We start from the raw sequence: 15,539 nt of genomic DNA, 5'->3' as shown, positions 1-15,539 counted from the left end.
ACAGAAATCCAAGCATAAGACTACAGTTGTGACTGCAATCTATTTTGTAAAAGATGCACTTCTATGCTATGATAGGTAGCATAGAGAGATAGCAGCATGAGAAGTGATCGCCTGACATTGCTGGCTTTGGAGACTGAGGCAGGAAGTCACAAGCTAAGGAAGTGAGTGACCTCTGGAAGCTGCAAAAGACGAGGGAATGGATTCTCTAGCAGACCGTTCAGAAGGAACCAAGCATTGTGGACACCTTGATTTTTGCCTAGTAAGACTCATTTCAGACTCTAAACTACAGAATGATAAAGTAACAAATGTGTATTGTTTCAAGCCCCTAAGTTTGTGGTAATTTTTTACAGTATCAATAGGAAACTAATACACAAGATTGCCTTTTCTCCTCCAGTCTCTGGCTCTCTGAGTCTATTTGCACTTCTGTGTTGTTGCACCTTCCAATTTGTCATATTTTCTGGATGTCTCTGCCTCTCTTGACCTTTTTTTCAGTCTCCTGTTATCTCTTTTCCTTCATTGTCCTGGTTTATCCCCAACTCCAAGGCCTCTCAGGATCTTTTTGGATCTGGGCTTGAAGTACTGGAGGAATATCTCTGAGACTCCTCAAGAACCTCAATTGTCATCAATCAAAGTGCCTAGCCATGGCCCTCATGGGCTTGTCAGCAGTTAACAGCTTCGGTTGCACATTAGAATTATCTGGGAAACTTTAAAACTCCTGATGCCCAAGTGACACCTCAGACCAATTAAACGGACACTCTGGAGATGGGTCCCAGGTATCAGTACTTTTAAAAGCTTTCCAGATGGTTCCAGTGTTTAGCTAACAGGGGAACCATGGTCTTGAACGGTAGATGTTCATGTGGACCTGTCACTCCATTTTGCTTCTTGTGCCCTGGCTGCAGTGCTTCCTATTTGTTGTTCCCTGAGCTTGCCACTGCTGCTGCAGCTGTACTGCCTTTGCACTCGCTCTTCCCTCCACTTGGGCCCCTGCTCCTCCAGAGCCTCACATGGCTTTCTCCATTTTCTCACTCATGTCTCAACCCAAACGTAACATTCAGAGAGGACTTCTTTTACCATCTGTATCTCAAGTGGTCTATCTCAAAGGCATTCACTATATATTTACCCATATTTATTATCTCCATGGTATTTATTACTATCTGCAATGATCTATTTATGAACTTTGGATCTGTCTCTGTCCAATAGAAGGTAAGTGAACAGGGACTTAACCTTTATGTTCGTTGCTGCTTTTCCTGCACCTAGAATAGCACATGGCACACAGTGAATCTTAATAAACTTAGGCCCAGCTGTTGAATTGCTCATTTACAATCTGAGAGGGTCATTTGATTGACTCTGCTTAGACCTTCTTATCCTTCTCAACCAATAGTCATGCCTCACTGGCAGATTCCAGGCACAGTACTGGGAAACACTCATGTGATATAAGACATATGGTGCTTAGTCTGGCTAGGAAGCTCATGACTAGTTGTCATTTACCTTCCATAACCAGATGGTGAGGATTCCTGCTAACAAAGCATCAGCTCAGCCTTTACGTCCTGGTTACAATGAGTTCATACCTAATGGTTCCAGGACACCAGTAAGGGAAAAGGCATTTGAAGACAGACTCTGCCTGGAAACATCACACTTCTCAAGACCTTCTCCCTCCCTTTCCAGAATCCCTAACCACTCTACACTTGATCCTCTAATCACCCCCGAGTTCATTCTATTTCCAGAGAGCCGGAAGGGTGGATGTGATTTTATGTATGTCGGCTTTGCTTGACTTGTTCCAGTTGACCATGACGGGATCCTGTCTCTCTGCTAGGATCCACATCTTCCTTCCTTAACATAGGTGCCTCCCAAATAACTGTTCCCACCCCTTTCCAACTCCTTCCAGGACCCCTACTTGTGGTGTTGTGGAGCGTGACAGCTCGATACCCATGCATGGCACTAGGGAATGTTAGAGGTGGGACAGGCCTTGACCCATCCCTTCTTTTCCTTCTCTTCATTTTTTTCCTTCTATCCTTTTATTTATCCTTCAGTTTCTCTCCTCCAAATTAACAACATCCTCATGCTTTTAAAAGCCCCACAAGTCTTTAGAAGCTTTCAAGAGGGAGAGATAAGTATGAGGAGGAGCTTGGGAGACTGATCACAGGACAGTCATGGTTCCTGCCCTTAGGAAGTGTGATAAGCCAGGTAAAGTGTATCCATCATCAACAAAATTTAGCATTACTGAATTGGGGTGTATAATAAGGCAGATGAAGTGTATCTGTCATCAACCTAAATCTGTCATTACCAAATTTAAAGGGGCAGTGAGGGGGGAAGAGTGAGTGAGGATTCTGTTGACAGCTTGAAGGACAATTGGGAATCATTTCAGGAAGTCTTCCAGGAGGAGGTGACCTGTAAAAGAAAGGAAGGTTGTGTTGAGTGGAGTGGAAGAGAAGTGAAAAGGCCTGAACAAAGAATGTGAAGCATCTCTGGGGAGAAAACTGGATTGGGAAAAGAAGGCCTAGGACGTAAGAAATCCAAATGAAGGAGACCATATTTCTTTCTCAATTCCCACTCACTATGCCCTTCCCAAATATTTTCTTCAATCTTGATTGTTTCTATAATGACTCATTTTTTTAAGGACTTGGATGTTTACACTATGCTTTAATATAACTGGAAATTCTATTAGACCAGAGCAATTTTTCTATGCAAGTACTCCAAGGACTCTGAGTAAAACTTGCCCTGATGTGGGAGGCAGTTTTAGGAGGAGTGGCTTGAGGCAGGGATAGAGGAAAAAGATCCAGCCAGATTAATCCAATCAATCTTGGTACTCAAATACATGACTATGTTATAGAAATGCCACCTTCATAGTCCATTCTCTCATTTAGCCCTAGAACAGCTGTAAGGCCAAGTCCAGCGATTTTACAGTGAGGTCTCTGGGATTCTGGCATGGTAAGGGATTTGACTAGGCTCAAACAGTCAGCAAGAGGCAGAGCTAGGACTGAAATTCAAACCTGCTGGCTCCAAAGTCTGTATTGTTTTCCTTAAATATTAATTTCTTTATTTTGAGACTTTACTTTCTCTTTTCTCTCCCTCCTGGAAGCCTCCTTCCTTTCTCTCCCTTTAAATCTCTGCTTAAGGCTAACAGTTTCTCTGAAATGTTGCCCATCCTTCAAGTTCATCCTAGGTGCTCACTTATTCTCTTTCCTTCTAACAACACACTTGTCAATGTCACTAATATTTCTACCCATCATTTAAATTCTCCCTTAAACGTTCACTATTTGTCTTCTCAATTTTCTCAAGGCCTTCTTGTTCACCATGCCCTTAGCAGCTTCCAGTTTGTTCGTTTGTTTGTTTGAGACAGAGTCTCGCTCTGTCACCAGGCTGGAGTGCAGTGGCATGATCTCAGCTCACTGCAACCTCTGCCTCCCAGGTTCAAGCGATTCTCCTGCCTCAGCCTCCCAAGTAGCTGGGACTACAGGCATGTGCCATCACACCCAGCTAATTTTTGTATTTTTAGTAGAGATGGGGTTTTGTCATGTTCGCCAGGCTGGTCTCGAACTCCTGACCGCAGGTGATCTGCCTGCCTCAGCCTCCCAAAATGCTGGGATTTCAGGTGTGAACCACCGCACCTGGCCAGCAGTTTCCTTTTAAGAGCTGTACATTCACTCGTCCATTCATTTAATCATTCAACAACTATTTACTAAGCACCTACTATGTACCATGCATTGTTCTAGGAGTTAGGAACAGTGGAGAACAAGCCAGTTGTAGTCCCTTGTCCTCTGGTAATTTAGATTCCACTAAAAAAGACCAACAATAAGCAAGTAAATAAATAAATTACCAAGATAATTATAGATTGTGATCAGTGCTTTGAAGAATACAAAGTGGGTAATATAAGAGGAATTAACTAGAAGAGGTGTGCACTACTTTTAATAGGATGTTAGAAAAAGCTCTTCTGAGAAGGTGATGAGAGGGAGCTAGCAGTGAGAAGAGTTGGGGGAGAGCAACAACAGCAGATGCAAAGGCCCTGAAGTGGGAAAGATCTTGAACACATGAAGTGTAATGACAATGGTTTGATGTGAGATTGGAGAGGTACTAAGAGCCAAGCTGTGTAGGACCTTAGGGACCAGGATAAGGAGTTGATCTTTGTTCTAAGAGCAGTGGAATGACACTGAGGAGCTGTAAGTGTGATATTTACATGGTCTAATTGATTGATTGATTGATTGATTGGAGAGATGGTTTCTGGCTGCGTTGCCCAGGCTGGTCTCAAGCTCCTGGCTTCAATCAATTCCCCACCTTGGCCTCAGCTCCCAAACAGCTGAGATAATAGGCATAATAGACACTCAGCATGATTTATGGTTTTTTTTGTTTGTTTTTTTTTTTTTGAGACGGAGTCTCACTCTATCGCCCAGGCTGGAGTGCAGTGGCCAGATCTCAGCTCACTACAAGCTCCGCCTCCCGGGTTTACGCCATTCTCCTGCCTCAGCCTCCGAGTAGCTGGGACTACAGGCGCTAGCCACCTCGCCCGGCTAGCTTTTGTATTTTTTAGTAGAGACGGGGTGTCACCGTGTTAGCCAGGATGGTCTCGATCTCCTGACCTCGTGATCCGCCCGTCTCGGCCTCCCAAAGTGCTGGGATTACAGGCTTGAGCCACCGCGCCCGGCCAATTTACGTATTTTGAAGCTCATTTTGTCCTAGTAGTCTTTTCTCTCAGTTTTCTTTTCTAATTCCCATCCCCCTTCACATTATTTACATTCAAGATAATCTCATTTCCATGTCCACTTCCCCATCAGGGAGAACAGGTCTTCCAAACAAGTTATTTATTATCCCGTACAAGGATCGCTAGTAAGTGCACCAAATGTAGCTAATTTTATTCTGGCTCCCACCTCTATTAAATACTTCAAAAAATCATAGATTTGTAGAATGTTAGAGTTGAAGGGAACATTAACAATGTGTAGTCTAGCCCTTACAATATGGATAAGAAAATTGATGACCAGAGAGATGACCTAGCTGGTGTGTAAGTAGGGAAAACTTTCTGATCTTCATCCCTCAAGAATGCAGGAGCAGGTTCCTTCCTGTCTTTTAGGCATCTATTTCAATTAAGAAAAAAATATTGGCTGGGCGCAGTGGCTCATGCCTGTAATCCCAACACTCTGGGAGGCTGAGGCAGGCAGATCCCAAGGTCAAGAGATTGAGCCTATCCTGGCCAACATGGTGAAATCCCATCTCTTCTAAAAATACAAAAGTTAGCCAGGCGTGGTGGCACATGCCTGTAGTCTCAGCTACTCAGGAGGCTGAGGCAGGAGAATTGCTTGAACCCAGGAGGTGGAGGTTGCAGTGAGCCAAGATCGTGCCACTGCACTCCAACCTGGCTACAGAGTGAGACTCCGTCTCATAAAAATAAAAAAAAAATAAAAAAATAAAAAAATAAAAAAAAGTCAGGATGTCCTAACTGGATTCTTGGCTTCAAGGTCAATCACCATAGGTCGGTAGTGCTGCAGCTACTGCTAGCATAGTGGCCACTGGCCCAGCTGCCCTACACCTATGGACATTTGATGTTTATTGGGGCTCATCCATGCTCTTCTATAGGAAAATAGCCTCTACCTCACTTCTGCATTTCAAATCTCATACAAATACATTTAGTTGGAAGGACTTAATTCATGTCCAGAATCCTAGCTCCAAAAACTCTGAGAAATAGTTTTTTACTTTTCAATGTCTTCAACAGAAAGGAAGTGAGGTCAATCCACATATGTAGGGTTGGCAGATAAAATGCAGAACATCCAGTTACATCTGAATTTCAGATAAACAATGATTTTTTTTAGTATAAATATCTCCCAAATACTGTATGGGGCATACTTACACAAAATAATTGTTTATTATTTATCTGAAATTCAGATTTAAATGGACATTCTGTACTTTTATTTGATAAATCTGACATTTTAACAAATATCGAGCACAGAGACTGAGAGCAGAAGTCCTTAATTTAGATGGGGGACATTGAGGAAGGCCCATCTTCCGAGGTGATATTTAGGGGGAGACCTGAGAGATGAATAAGAGATCGTCATGCACAGAGAGGAGAGAAGGGCATTCCAGGAACTGGTAACAGCTTTGCAACAACCTAGAGGCAAGAACAATTTGGGCTAATTTAAGCAAAGTTGACACATGATGAGTTGGGACTAAAGATGGCACAAGATAATAATGAAGACTTAGGCAGAGACTAGAGCAAGCGAGATCTTAGGTTTTAGTAGTGGAATAAACAGGAATGGAATGAGGGAGACCCAGGGTCACTACCTGCTAATGGCATTCCCAGAGTTGTATATGGCAGTCATCCCAAAGAGAAAACTATGCCAGTAATTTAGGTGAGAAAGGATGATGGCTTGAGATAGTGGGATACAGTGGAGCTGAAAATGAGCAGGCCAATTTGAAGTGTATTTTGTAGATAGAATTGACAAAAACATGGAAGTGGCCTTTGGGCAAAGAGGGAGGGGAAAATCAAGGATGAATTTCTAATTTCTGGAAGGGATGACTGTGTAATTGCAAAGCTGTTACAGAAATGGGCAACATTCTTAATGAGCTTTGGATGTTGAGATGGGATCACAAGAGGGGGGTAAGGACAAAGTGATGAGATATTTTGTTTCAGTTGGACAACAGTCCACAATAACTGCTTCTCCTCCCTGCAGAATATTCCCTAACATGCACTGAGACCTGTTTGCTCTGTCCTTCTCTCCTTCCTCCCTGCCTTCCCCTTCATCATTTTCTCTTTTTTATTCTCTGTCCTTTCTTTCTGCTCTGTAGTCATCCTATTTCCTCGACAGATTCAAAGTCTCAGCCAGTGAGATAGATGGAGTGTAGGCAACTAGAAATGGAAAGGATTCCTGTGCTTCTGTGATTCACAGTCTCCCAGTGGGCCTTTAAACCATTTAACCTCTGTTGTCCAGACCCCAGGAAGAGGTGAGGCTGGAAGAGGTCAAAGAACTTGGACTGGAGCAGCAGGGGAGGCCCTGGAGGAAGGAGCAGGCATCATCCTCCAGCAAATGGGCAATCTATTAGTCCAAACTCCTCATTTTAAAATTGAAAAAACTAAAGTCTTTGCCCATTTTGACTAAACCAGATAAGAAATTATACAGTATGAAGGAACATTGACACCACTTAGAAACAGTAGGGTGTCAAGATTTGATTTGACTGTTGTTAGTTTTGTGACTACAAAGTGAAAACAATTATACTTATATCAAAAAAATTGTTTTGGCTGGGCGTGGTGGCTCAAGCCTGTAATCCCAGAACTTTGGGAGGCCGAGGCGGCCGGATACGAGGTCAGGAGATCCAAGACCTATCCCTGTAACATGGTGAAACCCCGTCTCTACTAAAAAAAACAAAAACTAGCTGGGCGAGGTGGCGGGTGCCTGTAGTCCCAGCTACTCGGGAGGCTGAGGCAGGAGAATGGCGTAAACCCGGGAGCGGAGCTTGCCAGTGAGCTGAGATCCGGCCACTGCACTCCAGGCCCTGGGCAACAGAGAGAGACTCTCGTCTCAAAAAAAAAAAAAAAAAAAAAAAAAAAAAAAATTGTTTTAGGATGATAAAAGTAATTTATTATTTATTCCATTCAAAAATACTTACTAAAGACCTACTATGTGCCAGATACAATGTTGAAAGATGGGGACTCAGTGGAGGTCAACACAGACAGGAACCTGCCCTCATGGGAATTAAACTCTAGTGGGGAAAACAGCTCATTAACAAATAAATAAGTGGAATCTATGGTAGGTACCATGAAGCAACATAAAGCTGGGAAGAAAGATACAAATACTAGCATAGTTTTCTCTCTTTGGGATGACTGCCTTATACAACTCCGGGGAATGCCATTAGCAGGTAGTGGCCCTGGATCTTCCCCCATTGCACTCTTGCCTATTCCACTACTAAAACTGAGTTTCCACTAAAGTTTTTGCTTGCTGTAGTCTCTAAGTCTTCATTATGATCTTGCGCTATCTTTACTCCCAACTCATCATGTGTCAACTTTGCTTAAATTAGCCCAAATTGTTCTTGCCTCTAGGTTGATGCAAAGCTGTTAGTGTGCCTGGAATGCCTTTCTCTCTTCTCTGAGCATGAAGATCTCTTATTCATCTCTCAGGTCCCTCCTTAAATATCACCTAGGGAGATGGGCCTTCCTCAACGCTGGATGGAGTGCTGGATGGAGTAGACAGAGTTACAATCTCAATAGATTCTATTTGAGCAAAGATTTGAAGGTGGTAACAGAAGTCGTCAAGTGCTTATCTGAAGGAAGGATCATCCAGATGAAAGGAAAGGCAGAGGCAAAGGCTGTGGTGCTGAAACTGCTCATGTGTTTGAGATTTAACATGAGGCCATGTGGCTGGGCCAGAGGGAGCAGAGGGTGTGAAGTAGGAAGTCAGAGAGGCGACTGACCGACTGTGCAGGGCCTTGTCATTGTCGGGACTTTCTTTGGTACTGGATGAGGTGAGCCTGGAAGGCATTGGAGGTGGTGGGAAGGGACTGCTTTCTGGACATGAGTTTCTGCATTGCTTGTGGAGTGTGAGAGCAAAGGAGGAGGCAGAAAGCTCTAATGAGTTTGGCCCCAGCACGGGGAGGATGGAGCTGCCAGTGACTGCAGTGGGAAGAACTGTGAGGAGCTGGCCTGGGCAGGAGGACCAGGATGGCATGTTGGACATGTGAAGCCAGGAGGCCTGTGGGCCATGCAACAGCGCTGTGAACTATGCAGCCCAGTGTAAGCATATCTGAAATTAGGAGTGGTGGAGAAGCAAAAAGAACAAGGATAGTTCATATTAACACAGTAATAATTTTGTAATTTTATAATTTTCAAATCATTAAAGATTTTACTACTTTCTTAACTACTCCAGGAGCTTGTGTCACCTTCCAGCCACAGGGAGGAAACTGGGGGCCATGCAGGGTAAAGGTCAAAGCCTGCACGCTGGGACTCAAGGGCTTCTTCCCCACCAGTGTTAGAGCACCGACTCCTAGGAACACAGAGACTTGAAGACAGTGTCCGGGTCATGGACTGTGAGTCACAGAAACCAAGCCAGGTGCATGCAAGGCAGCACAAGGCAGAGCAGGGGAACCCAGCAAGGGCGGCAATGCAGAGTGACCTAGAAAAGCCTGATGCACTGACAGCAGTCCCCATGTGCCTCTGCGTCTTGGTCCACATGACAGACTCTCCCACCCTTCCTTCCTTCCTCTCCTCTGGTGACCAGTAGCCAAAACATCACCGGCACGCTGCTGGCATCCAGCCTGCCAATTAGTTCAGGAGCCACTCCCTCTGACTGCCTCCTGAGCCTCAGATGTTACCTCCCCCGTCTCCCAAACACACCCCTCCAGCTCTGTCCTGCCTGCCCTGAATCTCTGAAAGGAAAACTGGCCCCGGGACCTGCCTCGGACTCTCTGGCTCCCCTCATCCAGCCCCTCCCTCCGCAGAGGGTGGTATCTCGCACACTTTTATCTGCCATTTCTGGGCATCTTTGTGAGCGTCCTTGAAACCAGCGCTTGGTAGAGTTATCCATGCCCATGTGAGGCTCGCCTGTCCCCTGGGTGGCATATGTGGCAGGAGAAGCAGGGAGGAGCTTCAAGGAAACAGAGGAAAGGAACCTGTAAGAGCTCTTGGGATGGCTTCCAGGAAGCTGTGAAGATAGAGCCATGCTGAAAGGAGAAAGGCAAAGGCTACAGAGAAGTGAACACTGAAGAGAAATTAGGCAAGAACAAGGCCTACAAAGTTGGAGGAAGGGAATGGGAGGGCAAAACAACAGCACCAGAAAGGAATGAGGAGGCCAGGCATGGTGGCTCATGCCTGTAATCACAGCACTTTGGGAGGCTAAGGCGGGCGAATCACCTGAGGTCAAGAGTTCGAGACCAGCCTGACCAACATGGAGAAACCCCGTCTCTACTAAAAATACAAAATTAGCCGGTCATGGTGGCGCATGTCTGTAATTCCAGCTACTCGGTGAGGCTGAGGCAGGAGAATTGCTTGAACCCGGGAGGCAGAGGTTGTGGTGAGCCAACACGCCATTGCACTCTAGCCTGGGCAACAAGAGCAAAACTCCATCTCAAAAAAAAGAAAAGAAAAGAAAAGAAAGGAATGAGGATCAGGAGTCGGGGGGAGAGACATGGTCTTACAGAAGGGGCTGGACCTGGGGAGAGGATTTTGTCAGAACTATGGAAAGTTTGATATGAGGTTGAAGAAGGAGTGATGGTAATACTTTTTACGTTTTTGGAACATCTTCATATATTTTATTTCATCATTCATTCATCATAGATATCATTACCCCCATTTTACAGATCAAGAAACTGAGGCTCAGAGAGGTGATGTGAGTTGCCCGTGATCACACAGCTAGTAAGAATGTACATTCTCCTCTATACCACAGAGCACCTACTTCTGTATGTGGCATATTAAATAGAAAAATGAGATTAGACATTTAGAAGTTGAGAATTCTCATCCAACTAACACTTATGGGGCACTTTTTATGTGCCAGGCAATATGCTAGGCACTGCAGATACTAAGACACCGTGTTTTCAAAAGACTGACCTTCTGGTTAAGGAGTGATATGAATGGTGCAAACCAGATGGGGGGCGGGGCTGCCCATAGGCTGAGGGCTCCTCTGGGAGAGGACAGCTTAGAGAAGTTTTCACAGGGGATGTCTGGGAAGAAGGGAACTACTTCCCCCGTGGATGGCGGAAGGGGATAGCAGAGGGCATTTCAGGGAAAAGCAAGCAAGCAGAGTGTGTGGGAGAGCTCCAAGGAGTTGAGATCCACAAAAGAGGGATGTGCAGGGAGCTGGGTGGAAAAGTTACAGAAATAATGGGAAGAACAGTGATATTAATTAAATTCATTATCTGTTTAAAACCATTGCATAGGGCAAGGTACGGTGGCTCATGCCTATAATCCCAGCACTTTGGGAGGCTGAGGCAGGAGGATCACTTAGCCCATGAGTGAGAGACCAGTCTGGGCAACATAGCAAGACTTGTCTCAATGAAAAAAATACTAAGTATTTTTAAAAGGCACAATGCATAGCTGTAATAAGAGTTGAGGAGGAATCTTACAACTATAGTGTTACAGGAGACAAAGGGTGTTTCTCCATTATGTTGCGGTGATGGGAACTTAAATCTTAAATGAGATAAGGATATATTTGAGTCTTCCTATATGCCAGATGGCATGCAAAATGGTTTTATATACATTATGTAATTGAATTCATGTAACAGTTAAAAATAGTGAAGATGACCTATTTGGGTTGACATGAGAAGATCTATAAGATCATGGTTAAAAGAAAAAGTCAGTGCAGAACATTATGTGCTATAAATTGTGATCCATAGTAAAGAAACACATACAGGGGAAGGGTTTTGGTTAAAGGGAATACAGAGCCAGGGCAGCCAAGAGAAGGAGGCGTGTCTGAGCCTGGCACAGGCTGCGTGTCTGGGGTTGCTGCTGAGAGGGATATGAAGCTTGTCATACTGAGGGCATAACTGAATCCTGTTACATTAGGCAAGTCTCAGAGAGTTTTCAAGTGGAAGTGAAACACACTCTGATGACACAGGTTGTAGAGATTGTTCTGTCTGCAGGTGGAGAATAGATTGGAGGCAGGAGGAGAGCAGTCAGGTAGGAGAGACCCGAGGGGGTGGACAAGGCTGGCCCCTGGAAACGGAGTCGAGGGAGAGGAAGCAAGGGTGAGAAATTGGGCTGAGGAAGTGAGTGGGTGACAGATCTTCACATGGCTGGTTGGGAGGGGGAAGGAACACAGAACACAATTAGATTATTTTCAGGATTTTAATCGCAGTTATACATGCAAATAAAAAGTCAAACAAGTAGATGAGTTAATTTTTTTAAACGGCAGCCCTCACCCCCATCTCCACTACTTTCAACTCTTTTAGCTGTTTTGGCGTTCACCCTCACATCTGTAAATACGAGGATTATATTATCACTATTTACTCTTCTAATTTTAGGCCTTATCTATTATTGATTTTCTGTTACGAAAGATACAACTTTTTCTTATAACACAACCTCACTTGGTCCCACAAACACACATCCTCACAAACACAGGGACATTTCCACTGTCCCTGGTTTATAGCTATTTCAAAAATACATACATACATACACACACACACACACACACACACACCCATGTGTATAAAACACAGATGTGTAAATACATAGAAACATGTCCTGAAGGATCAAATCAAACTAGGATTCAGGAATATCATAGCTAAAGAAGAATTTCGGCTGGCACGGTGGCTTATGCCTGTAATCCCAGCATTTTGGGAGGCCAAGGTGGGCGGATCACCCGAGGTCAAGAGTTCAAGACCAGCCAGACCAACATGGCGGAACTCCGTCCCTACTAAAAGTACAAAAAATTGGCCGGATGTGATGGTGGGCACCTGTAATCCCAGCTAGTTAAGAGGCTGAGGCAGGAGAAGCCCTTGAACCCAGGAGGCTGAGGTTGCAGTAAGCTGAGATGCGCCACTGCACTCCAGCCTGGGTAACAGAGCAAGACTTCATCTAAAAAAATTTTTTTTTATTTTTTTTTAAAAAGAAGATTTGAACCAAAAGGAAGAGAAGCACAAGACAAGAGGCCATGAAAAAGCAAGCCGCGCATTGTGTGAGTATGTGTGTGGAGGGCAGGGATGAGGAACATTTCGGAACAGAATCAATTCAGCCTTGTGCAGAAAGGAATAATGAAGGCAGGAGGCAGCACCTTCAGGGCTGTCTGATTTGAAGGAAATCTTAAAGGCTTTATCAGGAAAGGGGAATCACTAACAGTCAGACAGAAGCACCAGACTGAATGAAAAAAGATCACAGCCCCATATCCTTAGAGAGTCCTCAGAGACCTCAGGTGCCCAAGCATCTGCCATGCTGTTGATTTATTCTGCAGTGAGTCACTGGATCCCTGAAACTGGGGGCAAGGGTGAGATCATCACCCCAGAAGGCAGGGAGCAGAGACAACAAGGCCCTTGGGGTCCAGGGAGCTGAACCCGTCTGGTCAGAGGCCACTGTCACAAAATCAACAAAGAATTCATATCTAATAGGTTTTCCTCGGGGCTCGAATGAGTAGGTTTGGGAGTCACCGGGAGGCTGTGATACCAGGCAGGATGACAAACAAAAACAGCCAGCCAAGAAAACAAGCTTCAGAGTGTTTGCCCTGGCAGAAAAAGGGATGTCTAGGTAGAAGCCTGAGAGAGGTCCCAACCAAGGCCACTGGCTCCTCCCTCCCCACAACTCAGAGCCACCAGGGACCTGGGCCATCTGTCCCCTTCCATGACCATGGAGGCTGAAAGTGTCAGCACTGTGACCTGGAATTATATGCCTGGACTGGGGAGGTGGACACCTTGGAAATAAACTCCAGACCCTCTATTTGAAAAGTTTTGTGGCTGGGAGTGGTGGCTCAAGCCTGTAATCCTAGCACTTTGGGAGGCCGAGGCGGGCAGATCACGAGGTCAGAAGATCGAGACCATCCTGGCTATGGTGAAACCCCGTCTCTACTAAAATGCAAAAAATTAGCCGGGCGTGGTGGTGGGCGCCTGTAGTCCCAGCTACTCTGGAGGCTGAAGCAGGAGAATGGCGTGAACCCGGGAGGCAGAGCTTGCAGTAAGTTGAGATTGTGCTACTACACTCCAGCCTGGGCGACAGAGGGAAACTCTGTATCAAAANAGCCTGTAATCCTAGCACTTTGGGAGGCCGAGGCGGGCAGATCACGAGGTCAGAAGATCGAGACCATCCTGGCTATGGTGAAACCCCGTCTCTACTAAAAATGCAAAAAATTAGCCGGGCGTGGTGGTGGGCGCCTGTAGTCCCAGCTACTCTGGAGGCTGAAGCAGGAGAATGGCGTGAACCCGGGAGGCAGAGCTTGCAGTAAGTTGAGATTGTGCTACTACACTCCAGCCTGGGCGACAGAGGGAAACTCTGTATCAAAAAAAAAAAAAAAAAAAAAAAAAAGCTTTTTGCATTGAACAGGATTCTGCACACGTATATACACATGCCCCAACTCCACTAATTCATCTTTTTCCCAATTCCCCACCTAAACCCTGAGAGAAAAGAAAAAAAAAAAAAGAGCAGCCTCTGACATTCAGAAGTTGGCCTAACACAGCTAAACCATGTTATTCACCTATTAGGCATATACTATATTACAGAATACCAATCTCAGACAAGTTTACTCTTAGACCTTGATAAAGTGAGACAATGTCAGGTTGCTTCATAAGTTTTTCTGAGCACAGACCCAAGAAAAGGTCACTGTGCCACCCACAGAATACCAAACACCCGTTCTCTTGGCTAACAGAAATGTTTGCTACTTCTTTACCAATTATAGTTTTCCCCTCATTTTAGTCTTCCCTCCCTATAGAAAATATTTATTTGGATATTCATTCACAGAATGCTCTGCTTTCTAGCAGCATTAATCTAGAGCAAACCCCCACTTCCTTAGACTTTTCACCAAATCACCTAACCAAAACCCAAATCCTATCATAGCTTTTTTCCTAACACTCTTATTGAGATGTCCCTCACTCCCCGTGGGGTACATTCTTCCTTGCTACAAGGAGTAATAAACTCAGCGTGTTTAATGACCGTTATGTTCCTGGGGGGTCTTTGGCTGGAAAATACGGATAACACTCAGTGTTCTTTGCTTCCTTCTTAACCCTCTGGGATCTGCATTGAAGACCTGGCCCCATGTTGTGTGGGAGAAGCCAGTACAAAGGCAGGAGGTGCTCTTAGAAAGGACAAAGCCAGTAATGCATTCACTCAACAAATATTTATGGAGCACCCACACATGTCAGACTGTTCTAGGTGCCAAGGACAATAGACAAATAAAGCAGGATCCCTGAATTTTCAGGAAGCTCTCAATCGGAGTAGAGGTGAGAAACACACATAAACAGATCATCTTGATTTGTGGAGATTAGTGCAGTGATCAAGCTATGCCCTGGGGACTGCTATGTGCTCATAGTGGTGGTGCCTAAACTAGTGTCAGAAAGAATGGGGGGATCAAGAAAGGCTTTCAGGGAAGGAGGCATTTGAGGCCCTGGAAGGCTGAAGACAAGCTAAGAAAAAGGAACAATGAAAGCGGATCAGGGAGATGTAAACAGTGTGGTGAGTGGGGAATTTTAGGCAATTGGGGCTTTTAGAGTGAAAATGGGAAGCAGGTCGGGGCAGGGGTTAGGCTGAAGGCCTGCCAACATGGAGTTCAGGCTTTATCCTTTAGAGAAGGGGGGCATTACTGAAAGTCCAACAAGTTCTAACATGACCAGATTATATTTTTAGAAACCATTTGAATATCTGCAGCTTACTTTAAAATACAAAAAATTATAAGATGAATAGAAGGATGAAGGAATGGATCAATGGAAACATATTTGATAAAGCAAGTATAGTAAAATGCTAATGACAAAATCTAGGTGGTAGTATTTGGATGATCACTGTAAAATTCATTCAACTCTTCTGTCAGAAGATTTTCAAAATAAAATTTTAGAAAAGCATAGACTTTGGCCTGGGTAATGGAAGATGGATTGGGCAGAATAAGTCTGGAGGCAGGGAGATGAGAAAGGCAGCTGTCATAATCCAGATGAGGGCT

Source organism: Rhinopithecus bieti, unplaced genomic scaffold, assembly GCF_001698545.2.
Source record: "Rhinopithecus bieti isolate Rb0 unplaced genomic scaffold, ASM169854v2 scaffold_64503, whole genome shotgun sequence".
Lineage (NCBI taxonomy): Eukaryota > Metazoa > Chordata > Mammalia > Primates > Cercopithecidae > Rhinopithecus > Rhinopithecus bieti.
This window is presented reverse-complemented; position numbering follows the sequence as displayed.